Here is an 18,775-nt window from a genome sequence, read left to right on the forward strand (position 1 = left end):
GCTGGGAACTGGGCAGATAAAAGGGGCTAGAACTTATTATTTGGCTGGACTCTCAATTCCCATAAAATTACACAGGGTGAAGATATGAACCATTGTTACAATTATCGCCCTTATGGGGTTTGTTGAGACTTCCTCCACTGTTGTTTGTGAACCTCGTTGACATGGTTGGCTGTGAGGAGCTGTAGAAAGTAGCTAGCTGTTGTTTTGAAAGCCCACTGCAGACTCTTCTACATTTTATTAACTCTTGGAGATCATCAGCATAAACAGACAGATTGTGACCCATCTATAAGTGGGACTTAAATTTCCAGTTTCGGTGGGTTGGCATAATATTTAACTCTGCAGCTAGGAGAGGAGTCTTTCTAAATATGCAAGCTCAACTACAGATGAATTTCCTGCCATTTTCGAGGGACTTTCAAATGGTCCAGGTTTTCCTTAAACTGATAACCATCAGGTCCTCAAGGCATTGCTAGGGCTTAGCCCAGAGCACTTTTAACTTTCATTGATTGATGCATTTACTTAAAGATGTTCTTTACCAAAAAGAATACGATCTGAGATGCAACCAACATTAATAATAAAATGAAACCCAGCCACTGTAAGCGAGAAAAAGATACTCCCAAACTATGAAGCCCAAATCAGAGAAAGCTTCCTTTCATACCAAGTCCAGGGGGAACTCATTCCTTGCCCCCCGGTTTACTCCGGCTCTTCCCGTTCATGTATTATTAACCAAAACTTAAGACTTTTCCACCAGAAACAGTAACCTCTGGCTAGAAACGGATCTGGACAAGTCTGAACTTTACCACACAAGCCAGGAACCCCAAGCCCTGCTCAGAGGCGGCTCCCACTTCAAAGCCTCCTTTCATTTAAATACAAACAGGGTGAACAACTGGCAATCTACGAAACAAATACCATCCAGATTCCCTTTTCTGATGGCTCGAAGCTCCTCCTTCCCTCCCCCCACTCCCATTCCAGTTTTCCTGTGCTCCTTAGTAGAGGTGCATCTACTCTGTAAGTTCTCTGAATGCCAAAAAATGGATTGGGGTCTGCAGGTAGAGCGCAAGAATCAACAACTTCTCAGGATGATTAACCTTCATATAGCCCTTTTGGGGGGCTTTTTAAAAACTGTGATAAAGTACATTAACAGGGAATTCCCTGGTGGTCCAGTGGTTAGGACTCATGCTTTCGCTCCCAGGGTCTGGGTTCTCTCCCTGGTCAGGGAAATAGGATCTTGCAAGCTGCCCAGTGTGGTCAAAAAAAAGTGTACAATTTGGTGGCATTTAGTACATTCATCATGGTGTACGATCATCACCACTATCTAGTTGCAGAATATTTTCAGCATCTCAAAAGAAAACACATTAAGTCCATTCCCTTCTCTCCCCAACCCCTGGCAACCACTAATCTGCTTTCTGTCTCTATAGATTTGCCAATTCTGGACATTTCATATAAAAGGAATCACGTCACATGTGGCCTTTTGTGTCTCGCTTCTCTCACTTAGCATCATGTTTTTAAGATCTATCCATGTGGTGGCATGTGTCTGCACTTCCTTTTCATGGCTGAATAATATTCCATTTTATGGATACATCACTTTTGGTGCTTCCAGGCACACTCCCATACTCAGAAAATTTTAGTGATTTTTAAAATAGATCAACAGGGACTTCCCTGGCGGTCCAGTGGTTAAGACTCCGTGCTTCCAATGCAGGGGGCACGGGTTCGATCCCTGGTCAGGAAACTAGGATCCCACATGACATGCGGCGTGGCCAAAAATAAATAAATAATAATAATAATAATAAATAGATCAACAAACTGTCTCACTGAAGTTATGTGGCTTGTCCACAGCCACAGAGCTCTTGAGTGGCTGAACCAAGATGGAAAAAAATGTAAGGCCTCTGACTGAATCCCATATGAGTGTCCCTATTTCAGATTAATAAATGTTCATTGATCACCTACTATGTGCCAGATGCTGCCCAGCCCTAGAGAGAGGGGAGATATACAAGCCAAAAGGAGTTCACGGTTTACTGTATCTGTGGTATAGTTGGTCTTCCCAGGTGAGGCATTGCTCCTGATGCAGCACTGGGGTATGTTCGCTGGCGGGCAGAGGGAACAAAGTATGTACTCGCTGCTGCTGTCCTCAAGAATTCGTTGAGTTAGGTCCATTCTCTCAGCTTTGGGGGCCCTTCTCTTGGCCTGCTGGGAAGCTGCTTTGGTTGCCAAATAGGCAGACAAGGAGTAGGGTGGCTTCCTCTCTTAGCATAGGGCTTGTGGGCCTCTAGTCTCTCCCCCTACCGTACCCAACCCTCCCACAGCCATCAGAGTGAGCCTTTGACATCAGTTGAACAATGTCCCCCCCCACCCCTGCTTAACCCTGCCCCTCTCCCCCATGGTACCCTATTGCTTTCCAGGTCAATTGCCAAGTCATTCAACAGCTCTGGATCTTTGCTATTGGGCCATAGTCTACATTACCAGGTTTCTCACCGGGCCTCCCCAACCCTGTATCATTCTGCATCATGCCTGCATCCTTACCCTGCCGCTGCTGGGAATACCTTTTCATTCCCCTCCATTCCTTGGACAAGTCCTCCATACTCATCCATCAGAACTCAGCTGAGATAGTGTCTCTTCTTGGAAAACCTTCATAGATTCCCCCCAAGCAGAGCTAATGGCTCCTGCTTCTAGGCCTCCAGAGCACTGTCTATATAAAATGACTACCACATTTGCGCCCTAACAGAGGTCCTGATTTCTCTGAGGATTCCTCAACCCCCAGCCTCCAAAAGGTTTTTTTTTTAGGCTTTTTAGTAAATGCCTGTTGCCTGCAAGGGTACAGGTTCACCTGATGGGCAGTTTCCCAGGGGAAAACAAAGACCTAGAATTGTATCTGAAATCTCCTGATTTTTTTGTTTTTCTTGGCCAGGCAGCACAGCTTGCGGGATCTCAGTTCCCCAACCAGGGATTGAACCCGAGCCACTGCAGTGAAAGCACCAAATCCTAACCGCTAGACCACCAGGGAACTCCCTGAAATCTCCTGATTTTTAAATTAGTTACTACTTAAGAACTCTTAAAAGTTTCCTGGACAAACTCAGCCTGTCTTCAGCCTAGATCTCACCAAGTAACTTTCCTCCCTCGCTCCACACCTCTCCTTTTCAAGCAACCAAGCAAGTAGTGTCTTCTGACCACTTCCTGTGAACAAAAGTTGGTTCTGCGAAGGCCCTAGAAACTTGAAAGACCAGAAGCCTTTGAGGAGCTGGCATCTTGCCCGGGGGAGGTAAGATCCATATCTACATGGAGAAAGACACTGGCAAAGAAAGCAGAAGGCAATGCACGTCCCTCAGGACACTCATCCCAATTTGCTGTTTGTTTCATGGTGGCCCCTCTTGTCTGGGTCCCTCTGGAAATTTACAGAAGTACCAGTAATTGAAGGATCAGCCACTTTGAAGAAGTTGATGTGTGTGGTCTGTTCCTGTCTCCTTACTCCTGACCTCCCTTCAGTATTCTTCCTCTAGTGCCTGAAGCTTGCCTTACTTTTCCTTCTCTCTCAGAGAGCTCATCTGTGATTACAGCTTTAATCACCAACTCCAGGTACCTAGCCGCCATACTTTCCTGCTTGTGCCAGGGTTGCCCCCTGTTTTCCCCAGGCCATAGGTGCCACACTCCCTCTCTCTTTATTAAAAACTTGGACTGAGTCTTCCTTTCCACTCAACAGCCATCAACCTTTGTCCAAGTTCTATTACCTCTTGTCTGGACTGTAGAGCCAACACCTAACAGATCTCCAACCTCTCCCTCCATCCATCCACCCAGGGACTGTCACAGAATCAATCTTCCTATAGCATGATTTCCAAGTGTCACACTCTTTGGTGAAAAAAGAATTCCATAGGAAGACAATCTCACAATAATAACACATTTGTTTAGTGCGGCAGAGTTTAGGTATTGCTTCCACATGTATTATCTGTGAAGCATGTATTATTTTCCATAATTTATGGGTGAGGAAACTGGCTCGGAGTCTTAAATTGAGGTCCTCTGAGTCCAAGTTCAATGATGTAGTCACTTCTCACTATGTTCCAAGCCCAAAATATGCCCAGGAAAACTTCGAAGACAGTGCAAGGCTGATGTGTAAAGGAGTGGAGAAGGTAGGTCTCCGTTTGGACCATGAAGGATGGGGAAGAATCACTAGGCAGAGAGGATTGGGGATTATGAGGCCAGTGAAGACACCATCTTGACCAAGTACAGGTTCATCCGGGTGACTATCATGAAATACGGTGCCAGATAAGGGGGGCACATTACCGTGGGAGGATGGTGCCATCTTGATCCTATCAACACGGAAGATTTATAAGCAGGGAGTGAAAAGATACAAGTAGTGCATTCGAAAGAATGAGGTGAGGAAGTGAGGAGGCACAGGACGGACTGAAAAGAGGCAAGTTAGGCCATGGCAGTCTTCTCAACCAAGTGATAAAGTCCCAACGATTCCTCATCCGGGGATTCTTTATGAAGAGCAGAAAATAAATACAAGACAGAAGAAAGGTAGTGTTGCCCAGTGAAAGAGGCGAGGCTATAGGGTCAGTCAGACCAAGAGCTGAATCCTGGCTCTGCTACTTCCTGTCTGTGTGTCCCTAGATAAGTAACTTACCCTCCCTGAACCTCCCTTTTCTCATGTGTCATGCCTACACTGTGAAGATTACAAGAGAAAACATATGAAAAGCATTCCTCTTGGCCTGGAGCATGTCGAATTCCTTTATGTGCCCTCAGCACCAAGCATGGAGGAGAAAATATCTATTCATTGAAATAATCAAAAAGCACTTACCATACAGCCTGGTACAAATCATCCACTTATTTATCCATTCACTCATTCCTTCATTCAACACATATTTAGAAGATCAATACTCTTTCAGGCTTTGGGAATATATTCATGAATAAAACAATGTCTCTTCTCTCATGGAGCCTAAAATTTGGGACTCAATCAATATGAGCCAATACTATTGTTTTTATGGTTATTATAAATTCCATCTACTTCACAGTTTGCGCAGATCCAGCCCTGTCAGCATTGAATGCTATTTAGTGGGATAATAAATTGGTCTGATAATTTTGTATTGGGATACATGAATTACCTCTGTATTGGTCCATAATTAGCATTGAATTATACAAGTTGTAGAGCAGAGAGGGATCTGAGTTACTTTCATACAGTATGGCTCTGTCACTACAGGGAAGGTGTTTCTTATTATCCCCATTTTCCTGATGAGATAACTGAGGCCCAGAGAGTAACGTGGACATTTTTATGCAATAATCACATATCTACTGGTATTGATATTTTCTCATACTTTATTACTGGGGCAAAAGTTTCATGAAGTATGTAGTTTGTAAAAATTCCAACTCATGTCTCATGCTTGTAGGAGAACAAAAACCAAAGGTGGTATGGGAAGAGATCTTTTGTCTCTGGTCTTGGTCTTCTGTACACCTAAGCTCTTATTTATAGTCTGATTTATAGAGAGGATTTCTAATTAATGGGAAAAAAACCCCCACTTTTCAGTGGGTACACTTCCATGTAATGGCAAAACTCTAGCTGCTGACTATAATTTGCCCTGCAGCTTTAGATATAAAATGTGTATTTCAATATAATTGGGAGAGAGTTCCTTCTGTAATTTACCCACTGGACATAAATGGTTCATTGATGGAAAGAAAATTATTTCTTCATATCCTTCTGATTAAATAAAAGTACTAAGTGTTTGGCATTTAGATTGTGAAGGCGCTTCTGGAACATTCATTTTTCAAAATTGTTTATATAACTCTTCCACATCTCGCCTAGCTGATGAGAAAATCACACAGGCAAAAAGGTAGCATGGAGGCAGGAAACCCAGCATGGTCTGAGTAGAGGCTACTAGACTGTGAGATCTGGAAGGGAACTTGGCATTTGTCTAGTCAGTCCACCTCAAACTTGACCTTTCCTTTTTTGTTTGAAATTTCAAGCCAGGGAAAGACTGTCAGAGGCAAAACATAGGTGCTGACTAGAACAGTGGCCATATTAATGGTGTTTGTCCAACCTGGCTGCTTCTACTGAGGATTTTACCTGAGAACACAGGCTCCTAGGTATCGGGCACACTGTGGCTCAAGGTGGCGAAGGACACCCAGGGACACGTGGCACTGCCCAGCGCATTTTATATTTATTCTCTGCTTTGTTTAGAAAAACAGACAAGCCGTCTGGTGGCAGCTTCCCACTTGCAGGGCTCCAAGAAGCTGAAGGGCACCCTCCCCAGTACTGGCCCTGAACATTCTGAAACCAGTTCCTCTGTGAGCATCAGGATACTGAGCTACGAAACCACGGAACCAAGGCCCCTTTAGAAAGCACCAGAATGTTTTAAAGGAAGTTCTTAATGAAGTGCCAATTTAGCCCAACAGGTTTTTGGACTTGCACTTCAAACCTAAGAAGTCTGAATGAATGCCTTTTCTTTTCTTTTTATTTTTTCCCCCCATCTCCTCCTCCTCTTCTTTTTCTTCTTTTTCCCTAGCACCATCATCCCTGCTTTTATGTGAAGAGACAATGTGCATTTTTAAGAAGACCCAGCAGGGAGCAGGCATTTTTATTCCAAAGAGATACCACAGATAAAAAGAGCTGAAGAGAGTCAGGGTCAGACATAGTTTGACATTGTCATTTTCTAACCAGTGATGGGTAATGTCTACAGAACGGCTGCTCTCGCTGCCGCTCAAACAATAACACATTCAAATGAGCAAGGAAACCATTAAACCTGGACAGACATTCCGAGCCTCTCGCTGAATCCAGGCTGCACACGCAGCACAGGGGTTTGGCCTTGCCCGTGTCCCTCTCTGCTGACATACACGAGTTTCCCTTACCCAGACTGACTTTCCAGAATCCAAACTGCCATTTTCTTAATTTTCCGAGTACACAGCATGCACGTGGCTTGGGGGGAAGGGGGAGGAGGCACACGAGTTGGCAGAAATGAGAAAGAGGCTCTTCCCCACTCTTCCACTTCCACCACCTCTAAGAGGACCCTGCCTGTTCTGCCCTGACTTCTCAGGGGCAAGGTAAGGGGGCAGCTACAAAATGTATCAAGAGAAATTTGTTTTCGTAAGTCAAATTTCCGATTTAAATGCTCTCATGTCTCTGACTCCTAACTTTATTTCCTTTGAAGTATAGATTCGTGTCAGGTTGTCCACCTTTAATAAATATGTACAAATGATATGACTTTTAAAATTTGCTGGCGTTAGGCAATATTTATGAAAAAAGGAATTCAAGAAAACCTTCTGGGGTGTTAGAATGTTCTATATCTTGTAAGCACCTCGTGGTGATTACATGAGTGTGTACGTATGTAAAAATTCACCAGTCTATACATTGCAGATTCATGCACTTTGTATGTATGCTATACAAAAGAAGGGGATGCAACAAACCACAACTATAATTCTTTTCAGTGGAAGGGTTGAGGGGGGTGTGTGTGTGTGTGTACACATAAAATTTGGAAACTTTTCTCTATTTTACAGTAAAAACGTGTGATTTTTACAGTCTCGAAAATAATAAACATATATATATGTATTGAAGTGTAGTTAATTCACAATGTGTTAGTTTCAGGTGTACAGCAAAGTGATTCAGTTATACATATATATATGTGTATATATATATATATATATATATATATTCTTTTTCAGATTCTTTTCCATTACAGGTTACTACAGGATATTGAATACAGTTCCCTGTGCTATACAGTAGGTCCTTGCTGGTTATCTATTTTATATATAGTAGTTTGTATCCGCTAATCCCAAACTCCTAATTTATCCCTTCCCCCCCTTTCCTGTTTGGTAAGTTTGAATAAACATATATTTTTAAAATGAGTATCACTGTCCTGGTGAAGAGAAGCTCTCATTTTCCTTACTTGCTTTTTTCTTTCCTCCCTGATGCTCCCAGTCTGTTAGTTACATTATATCTCGGCCCACTTAAACAAAAGTCTTCTTTCTTCTTGCATTATTCTCAAGCATTTACCAAGCAGCTACTCTGGAAATCCGGCACCTCAGGGCTCTCGGGTGGGCATGGGTGTGGGTGAAGATTAGAATGCAGTGCTGAGTTATCCAGGCAAGGCCTGCCCAGGATGTTCAGAAGCTGACAAGCTGGAAAAATGAATGAACCAAGTCCTGGAGGGAGATCTGAGGATGAAGAATAAGTGACTGTATAGACACAAGCATCCCAGGGCTGATTTGGTGGCATTACCAACTACAGAGCTGAAAGTGGAAAACCAGGTAGAAACTACATAAGTGAGAACTTGGTTGGAAACTAGGGATAAAGTCGACAGTACAAGCTACAGGGGGACTTCCCTGGTGGTCCGGTGGTAAAGAATCTGCATTCCAATGCAGGGGATGCGGGTTGGATCCCTAGTCAGGGACTAACTCTGGAACCCGCGTGCCACAAGTACAGAGCCCACGTGCCACAACTACAAAGCCCACGCGCCCTGGAGCCTGTGTGCCACAACTAGAGAAGAGAAAACCCACACGTCACAACTAGAGAAGAGAAAACCCTCACGCCACAACTAGATAGAAGCGCGAGCCGCAACGAAAGATCCCACGTGCCTCAATGAAGATCTCGCAGGCCACAACTAAGCCCCGATGCAGCCAAAATAAAATAAAATAAAATAAAGAGTACAAGCTACAAGTTCTATTGAGGAGCATAGTCCATCTTTAATAGTCAGGAGAACCTGAGTTCCTGGCTGTCCAACTGCTTCAAGGTAATAGGGTGCGACAGTCACATCCCCTGAGCTGAATACTGTTAGATGTTGCACTTTTAAGGTCCAAGACTCATTTGGCTCCTTTGTTGTTTCTTTCAGGCTGGTGGAAGAGGGTGCTGCCCTACCCTTGATAACAGCTACTATTTATTGATTTCTTCTCATCTATACACCTTCCCTAAAAATATTATTTACCACCTTTTGAGCACCTGCTATATGTTATTTAATCTTTGTGGCAACTCCATGAGGTAGGGTCTGAATCCCCATTTTACAGGAAACTGAGGAAACTGAGGCTCAGGGAGATTAAATCACTTGCCCGAGGGCACCCAGATGACCAGTAGCAGAGCTGAGAACTGTCCCTGATTCTGATACTAAAGCCCTGCACTTGACTGCCAGGCTGGTCTTATAACACTCTTTGCGTCCCAGTGAGACCACGTGGGATGCTGGGGCAGCCAGCAGTCAGATACGGCCTAGACCTATGAGCTAAGATGCTGACATGCTTTTTTTCCTTCTTTTTTTTTTTTTAATTGACTTGGAATTCACATAACGTAAAATTAACCATCTTAAAGTGAACAATTGCATGGCATTTGGTGCATTCACAGGGTTGTACAACGGCCACCTCTAATTATGTCCAAACCTTTTCATCACCCCAAAAAGAAACTCTACACCCATTAAGTAATAACTCCTCCTTTCCCCCTCCTACTAGCCCCTGGTAACCTCTCATCTACTTCCTCTCTCTATTAATTTTCCTATTCTGGACATTTCATATAAGTGGGATCATACAATATTGGTCCTTTTGTCTGGCTCATTTCATTTGGCATATTTTTTTTGAGGTTCGTGCATACTATAGCATGTATCAGTACTTCATTCCTTTTCAGGGCTGAATAATATTCCATTCTATGAATGTACACATTTTGTTTATCCATTTATCAGTTGATGGACATTTGGGTTGTTTCCATTTTCTGCATGCCCAGGAATTTATCCTAAGGAAATAACCAAGGAGATGCATAAAGAAATCGTTACAAGTATATTCATTGTGTATATATACTGCAATTTGTTAATCCATTCATCCTCTGCTATGAACATGCATGTACATGTATTTGAGTACCAGTTTCCAATTCTTTTGGGTATTGACATACTTTCTTTATCATGGATTGTGTCCAGGTATTATAAGAGAAGTTTCTAGCCTGCTGTCCTCCGTGGCACAGTAGTTGAGTAGTCTGTATTTGGCAGATTTTGGAGAATGGCATAGTAAGAAGCCATTGGGCCATGAATCTGGAGGCTTCTGATGAGTCCTAACTTTGCCACTTCCCACTTTCTTGACTTCAACTTTCTCATCTCTGATATTTGGGCTCTGGAGTTCCTTCCAGGTCTGACGCTTGATTTTTGCCCCAAACAAGATCCTGACCCTCAAGAAATTTACAATTTTACTTGGCAAACAAGGCATGTCCCCCAGAGACAATTGGTGACCCACCACCGCACATGTGAAACACCAGGAATTAGTCTTTTGGGTGTCGGGAGAAAGGAGTTTTTCTCTCCATCTACCTTCTCCACTCTACATGAAGAAGCCCTTTTTGATGATTTTCAAATTTTTTACCGCAGCAGCTGCTGCTGCTGCCAGTAATTTAAACAGCAGTGAAAACAGAAATGTTATAAAGGTTGAAGTGCTAAGCTGTCATCATGCCCAATTCTGCCTGCACAAAGCTAGCCCTTTACTAGGAAATGAGGAGCAGCTGGCCAGAGTCCTCCCCCAACCTGGGGAAGGATGCTTCCCTAAACGGAAGGAAAAGCAGCAAAATCTCTAACTCCACCCTAGACCCCCGAGGAAACATGGCTCTCCCACCTGCATTGCAGCCTCTCTGCCCATTCCGTGAAGAAACACAGCTACAGACTGCACCGTGGCCTCGCCATTCCTTGCCGTGTCCCTTCTTTCAACTCCATTTTAAATGTTACTTGACAATTGGATAAATTCACAGTTCAAAGAATGCACTGGACAACGTGCAGCAGGGGCCCATTAAAACACTGCTTTGGTATATACCAAAATATACTCATTTTCACAGATTTAAATACTTCTCAGCTCTCTCCAAAGGACTGCATGACAGATGGTTTCAAAGTGAGTCACATTTACAAACAGCAGACAAAAATATTATTTAGCAGATTCTCTAAGAGTTCTTCTGAGCCTTCCAGAACCCGTCTTTTCCCATGGGTTCTTTTATTTCTAATTTGTGGAGGCCCAAAGAAAAACATCTCTCTACTTCCTAGCAAACTCCGTGTGTATTTCCTGGGCTTGTACAATATAAGAACTGAAAGAAGTTCTAGCGCTATGGAGTTGGCTCTTGTGTTATTTTTGAAAATACTACCTTGGCCTGAAAAATATGATTTATTGGCCCATCACAAACCCTGAGCCAAAGGCCAGGGGTGGGGGAGAGGAGAGGTTGTGCGAATAAGAGAAGAATGAAGTGATAGAGGAATTGTCAAGAGAGTTATGAATCACGTACGCAGCCACTGAGTAAATTACGCTTTGATGAAAGCCATCAAAATAGGGACCATGCCCTGGACAACTCCTTTGCTTTCCAAGTTTTGAAAAAAGTCACGTATCAAGTACATATTATGAAGAGGGAATAAGCCACAGCCCCGGCCTGGCCTCCGGGAGCATCCACTTTTAGTGGGGACCGAACTGTTAACTCACAAAGCAGGCAGTGTGTGTTAGATCCAGATAGCCGGCGGTCCTCATGGTCAGAGGAGGGGTCAGATGGCTGGGCCTTCTGGGGCTGGGTCCAGGCAAGGGGTGTTATCCACACCAGAGAGACCCCAAAGAGGTAGGAGGAAGGCGGAGGGTGTGTCAGATGAACAGAATACCTTGAACAAAGGCCTAGAGGATGAGGAACCTCTGGAGACGAGCAGAGAGCGGAGTGTGGAGGACATCTGAGCCTGGGGGGAGAGTGGATACAGGTGGTGGGGAGCAAGCGAGCTAAGCCCATGGGGTCGGCAGCCTGGAGCCCGGAGTGGCTGGGAGGAAGGGATGCTCTGCAACGTCAGGTTGTGTTCTGTCACTGTATCGATGAGGACTGTCTTCTTTCCCTTACTGCTAGCTTTACCCCGAAAACCAATGGTAGTTACACTGTCTCTAACGTGTATTGACAAGGAGAAGGAGAAAAAACCTGAGCAAAGCAACAATACAGATCTCACCTGCCTTTCTGATTAACAGCACAGTCGTGGGCTGCTGGCGCAAAGCCATCCGACAAGGAGTTGGTGCATTTTCATCGCTTACAGTGAAATTTTCCTGTTTATTCCTCCCACTCATGTCCTAGAATTTTATTTAGAACACTTTTTGGCCTGCTCTTTAAAGTGTGTGTGCGTGCTTCTGTGTGTGAGAGACTCACTGGGAAACTGAAGTACTCTACTGGGCTTTGCGCTTCTGGAAAGCAGGCCTCACATGCGTTCCAAGTATTATAATTATGACCCATTACGCATAAGGAGGAGCAATATAGACGGTGCCCCGCTGTCCTGGCCACACCATCCTGCGTAGCTGCCTCCTGGGCTCAGATCCATCCATTCCGTCCCAGGAAGGCTGCCTGTTCCCCAGGGCCCTGGTCCGGGCCCAGACCACCCAGACAGGTGGCTACAGGTGTCCAGAGAGAGGCCACCAGCCCAGCTGGGCACCTGGCACAGAGATGAACCAGCCTGACACGCAGGAAGTGCTTGCCAGACCCAACAGGGAGGAGGGGGCCTCCGTGCCCTTGTTTGTGGCTAGTGGTCGTGGCTGCGGGGGGCAGAGGGACTGGAGGAGGGGCGGGCCTGGCCCACACTGAGGCCCCAGCGAGCCCGGGCGTCTTTCCTGGGACAGGGCTGCCTTTTCAGCCCCGCCCAAGCCTGGACAATCAATCACTTGCCTTTCAGCGGGGTGAGGCTCAGAGATGGGCAATCCCTCTGGCTGCGGTTCGGGGCTGGGGGCTCTTCCTCGGGCCCACAGGGAGGTAGCGGGCAGCTCAGCACTTTGCCTGGGGCTGGATGGATGCAATTGAGTTTTTTCCTCTGTTGTCTCATTGTCTGGGTTAACTCATTCATTGATAGAGGGCAACATGATGTAGATTTGGAATTAGGTAAACTTGTGTCTCAAGCCTTGCTCTGCCATTTTGCTCATATGTGATCTCAGGAAAGATATTTAATCTTTCTAGTCTTCAGTTTCCTCATCTGAAAAATGGGGATAAGAATAGGGCATTCCTCAAAGAGTGGTTGTGAAGCTTGAACACAATATACTGATGACAAATATTAGCTCCCTTCATTTTTTACGTCAATGTGCCATACCGATTTTTTTTAATCCATTTCAAAAAACATGATCTATGTCAATTTCTGTTGATCTTAATATTACTTTAATCAATGTAACACTGCCTAGAGTTTTCGCCAGCATTTTGCTGTGGGGAGATGTGGCTGTGATGGCGTGTTTTATAGTCGGATCTCATCTGTATGTTCAGAACTTTTTATTCCTTTGGTGTTTTTTTTTCTGTGTCCTCTTCAGATTTATTTTTCACCATCCTGCAGAAGAACTCCAGGTTGGACCCAGGCCTTCTTGTTTTTGCAGATTAATGTTTCTGAACAAATAAAATACTGAGAGTACTGTTTTCATTTAACTTAATAATAATCCTCTATTGTATTAAATGAAATAACATATGTAAAGTGTCTGGCATAGGGTAGGTATTCAGTTATTAGCAGCTGCTATTATTATTATAAAGCAGGAGACAGTAGGGGAAGACACTCCAGAGGAAAGCTTTATCATTCCTCTCCTTGATGGAATGCTGAGATCCGAATGGATATACATGACATCAAAGGCCTATTCAGCCATCTCAGCAAGATATTGAAATACCCCCATCTGAAGTCAATGAAGTCCCCAGAGTTGTCAACTTGATCATTGAGCCTGAGACCAGAGAGAAAGAGGAGGCCGGCCAGCCTCAAGGTCTGTTTAATTGCTCCAAACAAAAGGTTAATGAGGAAGTGGAGAGGTCCTTCCTGGGGGGACACAAAGGCAGAGCCCTTCCCTCAAGGAACTTAGAATCTCCCCTTGGCTCACTCCCCTCCCTATTATACCCACTTGTGTGTTGTTTTGTAAGTGTCCTTAAGTCTTTTCTCAAGAGAGTCGCTAATTGGGCCTGTAAACCCATCGAAGACAAGGGCCCTGGCTTTTATTTCTTTTGTTTCCCTCTCCCCCTCCAGGCGACTAGAACAGTACTCAGCAAAGGGCAGAGACTCAATAGAAGTTGCTGACTGTCTGACCTTGGGGACTTGGTCAACAGGCTAGTTAGAAGCCCAGCTTAAGTAGTGTTAAGTGGCATTAACTGGTGACCCTGGCCGGCTGGCTGGCTGGCTGGCTGGCTGAGACAGTGCAAAAGGAACCACAAAGTGCAAACATGCCAAGGGCAGTTCGGTCCAGAAAGCCTGCCTGTGAGCAGATGGGGGTGGGGGGAGGTGGCACAGGGCGGTGGCTCAGTCATCTCCTTCAGGAGATTGGATATAATTACCTCTCCAACGTAGGCCCAGATTACCTTCTGTGGAATTGAGTCTCTGACAGCAAACTGCCTATTTTGTTTTAATTAAATTTTATTTATTTTTTTAAAATTTTTGGCCGCACCGCACGGCATGCAGCATGTTAGTTCCCCAACCGGGGATCGAACCTGCACCCCCTACAGTGGAAGTGCAGAGTCTTAACCACTGGACCACCAGGGAAGTCCCCAAATTGCCTATTTTTTTAAGAATAGATTTATTTATTTATTTTTGGCTGCGTTGGGTGTTCCTTGCTGCGCTCCGCCTTTCTCTAGTTGCAGCGAGCAGGGGCTACTCCTTGTTGCCGTGCGCGGGCTTCTCATTGCGGTGGCTTCTCTTGTTGCGGAGCACGGGCTCTATGCGTGCGGGCTTCAGTAGTTGTGGCACGCGGGCTCAGTAGTTGTGGTGCACGGACTTAGTTGCTCCGCGGCATGTGGGATCTTCCTGGGCCAGGGCTCGAACCCGTGTCCCCTGCATTGGCAGGCAGATTCTTAACCACTGCGCCACCAAGGAAGTCCCCCCAAATTGCCTATTAGAAGTGCTAGAAGCCAAAGGGAGTGGGGAAGGGGAGGTGGGGGTGGGAGGATGGAGGTGTCTATTTTGAAAAGCCTGACCTTTTAAGGTATGTTTAATACTGTAAACATTTCTGGTTGCTACTACTCCCACCACAGTAAAGGGTTTTGTGTGATGTTTGCTTCTGTTGGCTAAGGAGTTATTGATCATATTAGCCAAAGCACAACATTCTGGTTGATAAGAGAAATTCAGGGGAGCCTTTTTGTTCTTGGGGGAGGGGGTAAAGGAGAGCATACCTGGAGTCAGGAAGGATTCCTAGTGGAACCACTGAGATACTATGTGACTTAGGAACTGTCATGTCTCCTTTTAGGAGCAATTTCCTTCCCGCAAAGAATCATAAGGATGGAAAGGCATCTATCTAACCAACTGCATATCACTATAGCCAATGCCCAGCCAAATCTGAGAGTCAAGGAACAATGTTCCTAAGGCCTCTTGGGGGGAAGAGAGCAGGTTTAATCCATGTGGTTTCTGAGGGAGAAACTGGGAACAAAGGGTGGAAATTACAAGGATAAAGATTTCAATGCTATATAAGGAAGAGATTTCTAACACACTAGAGCTGTTAAAATCTAGATGGGTTGCCTGCTAAGGTAACGAGTTCTCCATGTGGGTAAGTGTTTAAGTTTCTGATTTAGTCCTCCTAACCACGAATCCTGCTTCTCTGCCCAAATTTGCAAAACCAAAGCCCTAACCGCCCATAATTCAAAGTGACTAAATATGAGATCCTGGCATCCTGACCTCGGTGGCTGTTAGGTCCAGGGCCAATGCCAGTGCCAGCTGGTACAATGGGGATTTCTTCCCTTAGAAATCTAAGTAGGGCCCCCCCAAGCCTGTCTCCTGGAGGGGACGTGGCTCCAGACCAAGTACTTCCTGGGGTGAGTTGAGGTGCTCCCGCTTTGACCCTCGGGGAGTTGGGCACTCCAGGTGTTGGGCCTTCCTTCTGTTATTGGGCTTCCCGGGTGCCAGGCAGGCCCTCTGGCTGTAGCATCCCACCTGTTTAGTCACTCTCCAAGGCAAGTACATTCTTCTGCCCCAAGAAAGAGCTGCCACCAAGCAAGCTTGGCAAGTAAATACAAGACGTTTACAAACTCCAAACCATTTTTCAGTAGCTTGCCAGTCCCCTAAAGGTACTCTAAGAGTAAAAACATGAAATTAGCATTCTTGACCTTTGACCCTACACAAATCATCATTCTCTGAAAGAGTGGCTATTCACAAAGCAGAATTCAGCCATTCAGGCCTGATAGACTCAACCTGGAGATTTGCACTTGGAGAGGCAGATTTAGAGCCTATATCTTTTTTTTTTTTTTTTTAATATTAGCTCTGCTAGACAGAACAAGATGACAATCAGGCCATAGGATCTGTGTAGCCTTCTTTTTATTTTTTTAAAATTAACTAATTAATTAATTAATTTTTTGGCTGCGTTGGGTCTTTGTTGCTGCGTGTGGGCTTTCTCTAATTGCAGCGAGTGGGGGCTACTCTTCATTGCGGTGCGTGACCTTCTCATTGCGGTGGCTTCTCTTGTTGCGGAGCAGGGACGACTCTAGGCCCTTGGGCTTCCGTAGTTGTGGCGTGCGGGCTCAGTAGTTGTGGCTCGCGGGCTCTAGAGCGCAGGCTCAGTAGTTGTGGCGCACAGGCTTAGTTGCTCTGCGGCATGTGGGATCTTCCCGGACCAGGGCTCGAACCCATGTCCCCTGCACTGGCAGGCAGATTCTTAACCATTGCGCCACCAGGGAAGTCCTAGAGCCTGTATCTTGAGTTCCATCTAAGTTTTAAGTGTATTCAGTCCTTAAATGAACATTCATTTTAAAGAATGCATTCAAGACTTTGGAGTGCTACTTTCAATAATAATAATTCGGGGGGTGGGTATTAATTTATAATTTACAAAGGATTTCATTTCTTGGACTCAAAGGAGCAAAGACTCAGCACACCCCAGGAACATATGTGCTCAATGAATGTTAAGATCTCAAATGAAAACTCACATGACAGGGTCCCACTGGGGTGAAGGCAGGTCAGGTATTGTCACCCACCCGCAGTTTACAGATGAGGAAACTGAGACTTATAGACATTCAGTGAGTTGTCTTCTGGCCTCATCTGTCAATCTTCAACTAAACAGGGCAAGCAGAAACCATGAAAATGAACTGGCCCTGTGCTGTTCTGGGGAAGGCAAATCTGTTGCAGGGCAAGGGGCGCTCCGCTGCCATCCTTCATATTGCTTTGCACCCTGCCTCATATCTAAGCTGCAGAGTCGTGGTTGTCCAGCAGGTTTGGGGTGTGAAACATCTTTTGCCCCCTTCAAATCTTACCCTAGAGGTAAAGGAAAAGCTTTTCATTATTTTAGGGACTCAACAACCCAGACATTTCCCTGAGTTTCTTGGCTGTTTTTGTTAGATTTGAGAAAGACTTTATTATTGTCAGGTTCTCTTTGGTTTTTAAAAGTTTTTCAGGTTTTTTTTTTTAAGTTTTTTTCTCTTCTTTTTCATCTTTCTTAAGGGGGGTGGGTCGAAAGCTGGTAACGTCCCAACTTCTCTTGCTCTCTTTTAAATGAACCTGTCACCTAGCCCCTTGATTGCTGACTTCCTCTGTTGCTGTCTCGGAGCCCACTTCAATGCATTTTCATGAGTGGGTACAGAGACCCTATGGGTCCCCTCCCAGCCACCATCACCTCCCTTCTGGCCCTTGAGGACATCAAGAGCTTCCTTTCCATGAGTTCCTGTGAAGAGTAGCAGGGCGGAGCTGATCACCAACTTGGGCTGACTGTGTTCCAGGGCTGAGTCCTTTGAAGGAGAACTAGGAGGGTGGCCACAATCACTCCTACTCTGCCCCGTATACTAAATGGGCAAGGAGAGGGGACCGTCATGGGACAACTGTCTTGGGGCATAGCTGGAAACAGAGTCAAAGACAAGAATCGGTGGGGAATCTGCTGAGGAAATTCTTGCCAACGTGGGTGGCAGAGGGGATGTTGGAGCGTGAGGCCTTATCATTTGTTGAGGGCCTGCTAGGTGTTACTTATTCATTTCTAGGTGCTTTCTTATGTTATCTCATGTAATCTTCCTAACAACCTCCTGAGATGAATGTTAATATCCCCTATTGTGTGCGTGAAGAAACAGAGGCCCGGAGAAGTGCCGGCACCTGCCCCAGGCCGCGCAGCTGCCTCTCCGGGTACCACCGTGAGGCTGGCTTCGGTGCTCCTGTTTCCTGGGCTTTGCTGCAGCCTGCCAGCTGCGCCAACACTACCTGACAGGGAAGAAGAAAGAGGCGATGGCAGGAGAGGCTTTTCCTTCCTGGGTTTCTGCAGTTTCCCGGCACAACCCTGAACCGGGGAAGGTCTGGAGTGGCTCTGCTCCTCTGATTGGTGCCTGGCGGCCTCTTCCTGTGTCGACTCCCCAGGTACCCCGGGAACACACAGTCTTCAGTGTGCCGGCTTCCCCCTTCCCCTCCCCCCTTTCTACAAGCTGGAGCTCTTATCCTAGAATTCAACCCTCCCCGGAAGCAGGAATCTATGTGCTAATGTGTTAATCCTCCTATTGAAAAGGTCGCTCCTTCCCCACTGTGGGGACCAGCAGTAGTCTATAAGCCGCTGCATACAGTACTTCTGTCCTGGGGTGAGCCTTGTTCCAGCCTAATTATAGCACAAAGGGGAGTTTAGACGCACTCAGGCAGTTGTTTAAATTTACTGGGAGCAAATGGGGCTAGGGGATTTGGAAAGTAGCAATAGGGTCCCGACTTCCAAGTTATGGAGACCCCGTGATGGCCAGGGCTCTTAGAGAAACTAAGAGGGCGTAGAGCGAGTCGTGAATGTGTACCCTAGCTGGAGGGCTTCCCCCTAAGAGGCAGGAGCATGTGGGCAAATTACCCAACCTGGGGCCAGGACTGCCTCCTTAGAGGAATGTGGCCCTCCCTCCTGTGTGCCATGGGAGCCTTTAAAGAGGTGGCCTCCATTGTGGGAACCTTTCTTTCCTGTGTGG

At 45.6% G+C, this 18,775-nt stretch overlaps 1 pseudogene across 1 annotated transcript in view; it reads left to right on the forward strand.

Annotated features, from left to right (window-relative positions):
• The window catches only part of LOC309621046 (cytochrome c oxidase subunit 7B, mitochondrial pseudogene), a 576,424-nt pseudogene that overhangs the window by 344,736 nt on the left and 212,913 nt on the right, over positions 1-18,775 (forward strand). The gene's annotated exons all lie outside the window — the stretch shown is intronic.

The sequence above is a fragment of the Balaenoptera borealis genome (assembly GCF_965194805.1).
Source record: "Balaenoptera borealis genome assembly, chromosome: X".
NCBI lineage: Eukaryota > Metazoa > Chordata > Mammalia > Artiodactyla > Balaenopteridae > Balaenoptera > Balaenoptera borealis.